The sequence below is a fragment of the Nerophis ophidion genome, unplaced genomic scaffold (genome assembly GCF_033978795.1).
Source record: "Nerophis ophidion isolate RoL-2023_Sa unplaced genomic scaffold, RoL_Noph_v1.0 HiC_scaffold_57, whole genome shotgun sequence".
Lineage (NCBI taxonomy): Eukaryota > Metazoa > Chordata > Actinopteri > Syngnathiformes > Syngnathidae > Nerophis > Nerophis ophidion.
Genome location: NW_026906979.1, coordinates 307,501 through 315,000, shown reverse-complemented (window position 1 = coordinate 315,000; position 7,500 = coordinate 307,501).

Here is a 7,500-nt window from a genome sequence, read left to right as displayed (position 1 = left end):
TGGAACTTAGGCCTCTCTCGTTGTTGGACTTAGAAAAAATCCACTTTTTTTGCACGGGATTTTTTCTAAGTGTCTCATGGAAGAGGCTAGACAGGCTGGAGGCCAGGCCTCTCTCGTTGTTGGACTTAGAAAAAATCCCAAAAGTGGACACTCTGACAAAATCACGCATGTTGACACTTTGGCAAAAAAGCCAACTTTTTTGGACTTGGCCCGGCTTTTCTTCCATTTGTCCCCCACTTGGGCTGGTTCACTCCTGGGTATCTTTTGGTCATTCCCGGGGGCCCCGGAGCTCGCGCAGCTCGCTGCGGGACTTCTGGAACTCCATCCTGGGTAGGATTTTTAATCAATTTCGGACCTTTTTCCAACTTTTTCTCAAATTGTCCCCCACTTTGGCTGGTTCACTCCTGGGTATCTTTTGGTCATTCCCGGGGGTCCCGGAGCTCGCGCAGCTCGCTGCGGGGCTTCTGGAACTCCATCCTGGGTAGGATTTTTAAACAATTTCGGACCTTTTTCCAACTTTTTCTCAAATTGTCCCCCACTTTTGATGGTTCACTTCTGGGTGCCTTTTGGTCATTCCCGGTGTTCCTGCGGCTCGCGCAGCTCGCTGCGGGGCTTCTGGAACTCCATCCTGGGTAGGATTTTTAATCAATTTCGGACCTTTTTCCAACTTTTTCTCAAATTGTCCCCCACTTTCGCTGGTTCACTTCTGGGTGCCTTTTGGTCATTCCCGGTGTTCCTGCGGCTCGTGCAGCTCGCTGCGGGACTTCTGGAACTCCATCCTGGGTAGGATTTTTAAACAATTTCGGACCTTTTTCCAACTTTTTCCTCAAATTGTCCCCCACTTTCGCTGGTTCACTCCTGGGTATCTTTTGGTCATTCCCGGGGGTCCCGGAGCTCGCGCAGCTCGCTGCGGGGCTTCTGGAACTCCATCCTGGGTAGGATTTTTAAACAATTTCGGACCTTTTTCCAACTTTTTCTCAAATTGTCCCCCACTTTTGATGGTTCACTTCTGGGTGCCTTTTGGTCATTCCCGGTGTTCCTGCGGCTCGCGCAGCTCGCTGCGGGGCTTCTGGAACTCCATCCTGGGTAGGATTTTTAATCAATTTCGGACCTTTTTCCAACTTTTTCTCAAATTGTCCCCCACTTTCGCTGGTTCACTTCTGGGTGCCTTTTGGTCATTCCCGGTGTTCCTGCGGCTCGTGCAGCTCGCTGCGGGACTTCTGGAACTCCATCCTGGGTAGGATTTTTAAACAATTTCGGACCTTTTTCCAACTTTTTCTCAAATTGTCCCCCACTTTCGCTGGTTCACTTCTGGGTGCCTTTTGGTCATTCCCGGTGTTCCCGCGGCTCGTGCAGCTCGCTGCGGGACTTCTGGAACTCCATCCTGGGTAGGATTTTTAATCAATTTCGGACCTTTTTCCAACTTTTTCTCAAATTGTCCCCCACTTTTGATGGTTCACTTCTGGGTGCCTTTTGGTCATTCCCGGTGTTCCTGCGGCTCGTGCAGCTCGCTGCGGGACTTCTGGAACTCCATCCTGGGTAGGATTTTTAATCAATTTCGGACCTTTTTCCAACTTTTTCTCAAATTGTCCCCCACTTTTGATGGTTCACTTCTGGGTGCCTTTTGGTCATTCCCGGTGTTCCTGCGGCTCGCGCAGCTCGCTGCGGGGCTTCTGGAACTCCATCCTGGGTAGGATTTTTAATCAATTTCGGACCTTTTTCCAACTTTTTCTCAAATTGTCCCCCACTTTTGATGGTTCACTTCTGGGTGCCTTTTGGTCATTCCCGGTGTTCCTGCGGCTCGCGCAGCTCGCTGCGGGGCTTCTGGAACTCCATCCTGGGTAGGATTTTTAATCAATTTCGGACCTTTTTCCAACTTTTTCTCAAATTGTCCCCCACTTTTGATGGTTCACTTCTGGGTGCCTTTTGGTCATTCCCGGTGTTCCTGCGGCTCGTGCAGCTCGCTGCGGGACTCGTGGAACTCCATCCTGGGTAGGATTTTTAAACAATTTGGTACTTTTTCCTCCTTTTCCTCCATTTTTCCCCCACTTTCGCTGGTTCACTTCTGGGTGCCTTTTGGTCATTCCCGGTGTTCCTGCGGCTCGTGCAGCTCGCTGCGGGACTCGTGGAACTCCATCCTGGGTAGGATTTTTAAACAATTTGGTACTTTTTCCTCCTTTTCCTCCATTTTTCCCCCACTTTCGCTGGTTCACTTCTGGGTGCCTTTTGGTCATTCCCGGTGTTCCTGCGGCTCGTGCAGCTCGCTGCGGGGCTTCTGGAACTCCATCCTGGGTAGGATTTTTAAACAATTTGGTACTTTTTCCTCCTTTTCCTCCATTTTTCCCCCACTTTCGCTGGTTCACTTCTGGGTGCCTTTTGGTCATTCCCGGTGTTCCTGCGGCTCGTGCAGCTCGCTGCGGGACTTGTGGAACTCCATCCTGGGTAGGATTTTTAAACAATTTGGTACTTTTTCCTCCTTTTCCTCCATTTTTCCCCCACTTTCGCTGGTTCACTTCTGGGTGCCTTTTGGTCATTCCCGGTGTTCCTGCGGCTCGTGCAGCTCGCTGCGGGACTTGTGGAACTCCATCCTGGGTAGGATTTTTAAACAATTTGGTACTTTTTCCTCCTTTTCCTCCATTTTCCCCCCACTTTCGCTGGTTCGCTTCTGGGTGCCTTTTGGTCATTCCCGGTGTTCCTGCGGCTCGTGCAGCTCGCTGCGGGACTTGTGGAACTCTACCCTGGGTGGGATCATATGATTTTCAACCCATTTTGGACCTTTTTCCCGACTTTCCCTCCATTTCCCTCCCACTTTCGATGGTCCACTCCTGGGTGTCTTTTGGTCATTCCCGGGACCCGGGAAGCCTCGGGCCTGCGGCGGGACTTGTGGATCTCCATGCTGGGCATGATTTTATGAGTTTTCTGGACTTTCTCTTCCCCGGGACCCGGGAGGCACGCGGCTGGACGTTATGCCCCCTAAAATCCCTCCCTTTGCTCGTAAGGCCAATTTTCCTCCGGATTTACTCTCTATAGACCCCAAGGAAAAAAATACCCGACCGGCGTCCATTTTTGACATCGGTCTCCAATCTAGGGCACGCGGGCCGAAAGCGGTACGCCGGTTCCGAAATCTGGCCCCCGCATTTTTTGGGTATTTTTTGAAAAAAATGGCATTTTTGGGACCGGGGGGACTTGCTGGACTCAGTCCCGGGTGCGGATTTTGAAAACGTTGAGGACTTTTGGATTTTCCCCCAGCTTTTCTCCCCCACTTGCAGTTTGACTTTGCGGGGTGCGTTACGGCTGTGCCGGGCGTCCCTGGACTCGGGTGGCCAGCTGCGGGGCTGGTGGGGGACTGATTTTTGAACACTTTGAGGACTTTTGGCTACTATGCCAGCTTTTCTCCCCCACTTGCAGTGTGACTTTGCGGGCCTTGTTACGGAGGTGCCGGGCTTCCCTGGACTCGGGTGGCCAGCTGCGGGACTCGTGGGACTGATTTTGGAACACTTTGAGGACATTCAACTTCTTTCCCAGCTTTTTTCCCCTCCACTTCCAGTTTGACTTTGCGGGGTGCGTTATGGACGTGCTGGGCATCCCGGAACTCGGGCGGCCGGCTGCGGGACATTTTGCCCTCCTCCAAACCCCAGCCCTCTTTGTTTATCATGCCTATTTTCTGCTGGACACACACCCTCTCTTTTGAGCTGCCTCTTTTTTTAAATTTGGATATGATTTATTGATGAATGGATTTGTTTTCCCCTTTTTAAATGATGGTTGATGTCTACCTTTTTAATACTTGCTTCTGGCTGCAGCCGAGACTTACAGTGTGATGCATCCAACCCCAACCCTGGTTTTTGTTTCCCTTAAAAACTTGGGGAAATGGACAGCTTTTTGGGGGGGCACTTCCAGCAAATAGAGGGACCTATTTGGAATTCCCCACCCGGGTGGAGATCCACGGCGAGCCGGCCTTCCTAAAGGGACAGCAACATGGACACTCTGCCATCATTGCAGCTTCTTTTTTTTTTTTGGGGCACTCTGTCATATTTCCAGCTTTTTTTCGTGCTGACTTCCAGCAAATAGAGGGACCTGTTTTGAATTCCCTACCCGGGTGTAGATCCACGGCAAGCCGGCCTTCTTAAAGGGACAGGCACCCCCCTGTCCCTTGACACCTGCTTCCCTCCTCGGCGTCACCGAAATCCCACAAAATGACTCAAAATAGGGCCCCAAATGACATCACTCGGTCCGGTTCTTTGGGTCTCACTCGGGGGCTTCTTTGACTCTGGAAGGCATGGTGAACCAAAAGTAGACACTTGGAAAAAATCCCCACTTTACAAGTTGACACTTTGAAAAAAAATCCCGACTATATAAGTTGACACTTGGAAAAAATCCCCACTTTATAAGTTGACACTTGGAAAAAATCCCCACTTTATAAGTTGACACTTAGAAAAAATCCCCACTTTATAAGTTGACACTTAGAAAAAATCCCGACTTTATAAGTTGACACTTAGAAAAAATCCCCACTTTATTTTGGAAAGGTTGGTACACCAAAAGTGGACACTTAGAAAAAATCCCCACTTTATTTTGGAAAGGTTGGTACACCAAAAGTGGACACTTAGAAAAAATCCCGACTTTGACTTTCGCAGGTCTATTACACTAAAAGTTGACACTCTGTCATATTTCCAGCTTTTTTTTGTGCTGACTTCCAGCAGATAGAGGGACCTATTTTGAATTCCCTACCCTGGTGCAGAACCACGGCAAGCCGGCCTTCCTAAAGGCACAGGCACATGGACACTCTGCCATAAGTGCAGCTTTTTCTTCTAAGGGTGCAGCGGCGGCGGAAGTCCACCGGAGGGCTCCAAATCCCCGCTTTCCTTTTTAGGCTTAAAGTGGCTTTTCCCTCCTTAAAAACTTGGGGAAATGGACAGCTTTTTGGGGGGGCACTTCCAGCAAATAGAGGGACCTATTTGGAATTCCCCACCCGGGTGGAGATCCACGGCAAGCCGGCCTTCTTAAAGGGACAGGCACATGGACACTCTGCCATCATTGCAGCTTCTTCTTTTTTTTTTTCCCCTGTCATATTTCCAGCTTTTTTGTGCTGACTTCCAGCAAATAGAGGGACCTGTTTTGAATTCCCTACCCGGGTGTAGATCCACGGCAAGCCGGCCTTCTTAAAGGGACAGGCACCCCCCCTGTCCCTTGACACCTGCTTCCCTCCTCGGCGTCACCGAAATCCCACAAAATGACTGAAAATAGGACCCCAAATGACATCACTCGGTCCGGTTTTTTGGGTCTCACTCGGGGGCTTCTTTGACTCTGGAAGGCATGGTGAACCAAAAGTGGACACTTGGGAAAAAAATCCCCACTTTACAGGTTGACACTTGGAAAAAAATCCCCACTTTATAAGTTGACACTTAGAAAAAATCCCGACTATATAAGTTGACACTTAGAAAAAATCCCCACTTTATTTTGGAAGTGTTGGTACACCAAAAGTTGACACTTAGAAAAAATCCCGACTTTGTTTTGGAAGGGTTGGTACACCAAAAGTTGACACTTAGAAAAAATCCCGACTTTATTTTGGAAGGGTTGGTACACCAAAAGTTGACACTTAGAAAAAATCCCGACTTTATTTTGGAAGGGTTGGTACACCAAAAGTTGACACTTAGAAAAAATCCCAACTTTTACACTTAGAAAAAATCCAGCTTTTTGTTGCTGACTTCCATCAAATAGAGGGACTTTTTCCATGTTTCTTAACCGGGTGTCGATCCAAGGCGGGTGGGCCTTCTGGAAGCGACACCCTCCTTGACACTTAGAAAAAATCCAGCTTTTTGTTGCTGACTTCCATCAAATAGAGGGACTTTTTCCATGTTTCTTAACCGGGTGTCGATCCAAGGCGGGTGGGCCTTCTGGAAGCGACACCCTCCTTGACACTTAGAAAAAATCCAGCTTTTTGTTGCTGACTTCCATCAAATAGAGGGACTTTTTCCATGTTTCTTAACCGGGTGTCGATCCAAGGCGGGTGGGCCTTCTGGAAGCGACACCCTCCTTGACACTTAGAAAAAATCCAGCTTTTTGTTGCTGACTTCCATCAAATAGAGGGACTTTTTCCATGTTTCTTAACCGGGTGTCGATCCAAGGCGGGTGGGCCTTCTGGAAGCGACACCCTCCTTGACACTTAGAAAAAATCCAGCTTTTTGTTGCTGACTTCCATCAAATAGAGGGACTTTTTCCATGTTTCTTAACCGGGTGTCGATCCAAGGCGGGTGGGCCTTCTGGAAGCGACACCCTCCTTGACACTTAGAAAAAATCCAGCTTTTTGTTGCTGACTTCCATCAAATAGAGGGACTTTTTCCATGTTTCTTAACCGGGTGTCGATCCAAGGCAGGTGGGCCTTCTGGAAGCGACACCCTCCTTGACACTTAGAAAAATTCCAGCTTTTTGTTGCTGACTTCCATTAACTAGAGGGACTTTTTTCATTTTTCTTAACCGGGTGGTGATCCAAGGCAGGTGGGCCTTCTGGAAGCGACACCCTCCTTGACACTTAGAAAAAATCCAGCTTTTTGTTGCTGACTTCCATCAAATAGAGGGACTTTTTTCATTTTTCTTAACCGGGTGTCGATCCAAGGCAGGTGGGCCTTCTGGAAGCGACACCCTCCTTGACACTTAGAAAAATTCCAGCTTTTTGTTGCTGACTTCCATTAACTAGAGGGACTTTTTTCATTTTTCTTAACCGGGTGGTGATCCAAGGCAGGTGGGCCTTCTGGAAGCGACACCCTCCTTGACACTTAGAAAAAATCCAGCTTTTTGTTGCTGACTTCCATCAAATAGAGGGACTTTTTTCATTTTTCTTAACCGGGTGTCGATCCAAGGCAGGTGGGCCTTCTGGAAGCGACACCCTCCTTGACACTTAGAAAAAATCCAGCTTTTTGTTGCTGACTTCCATTAACTAGAGGGACTTTTTTCATTTTTCTTAACCGGGTGGTGATCCAAGGCAGGTGGGCCTTCTGGAAGCGACACCCTCCTTGACACTTAGAAAAATTCCAGCTTTTTGTTGCTGACTTCCATTAACTAGAGGGACTTTTTTCATTTTTCTTAACCGGGTGGTGATCCAAGGCAGGTGGGCCTTCTGGAAGCGACACCCTCCTTGACACTTAGAAAAAATCCAGCTTTTTGTTGCTGACTTCCATCAAATAGAGGGACTTTTTTCATTTTTCTTAACCGGGTGTCGATCCAAGAATGGTGGGCCTTCTGGAAGTGACACCCTCCTTGACACTTAGAAAAATTCCAGCTTTTTGTTGCTGACTTCCATCAAATAGAGGGACCTATTTGGAATTCCCCACCCGGGTGGAGATCCACGGCAAGCCGGCTTTCCTAAAGGGACAGGCACATGGACACTATTCGCAGCTTCTTTTTTTTTTTTTGGCACTGACTTCCAGCTAAGGGTGCAGCGGCGGCGGAAGTCCACCGGAGGGCTCCAAATCCCCGCTTTCCTTTTCAGGCTTAAAGTTGCCTTTC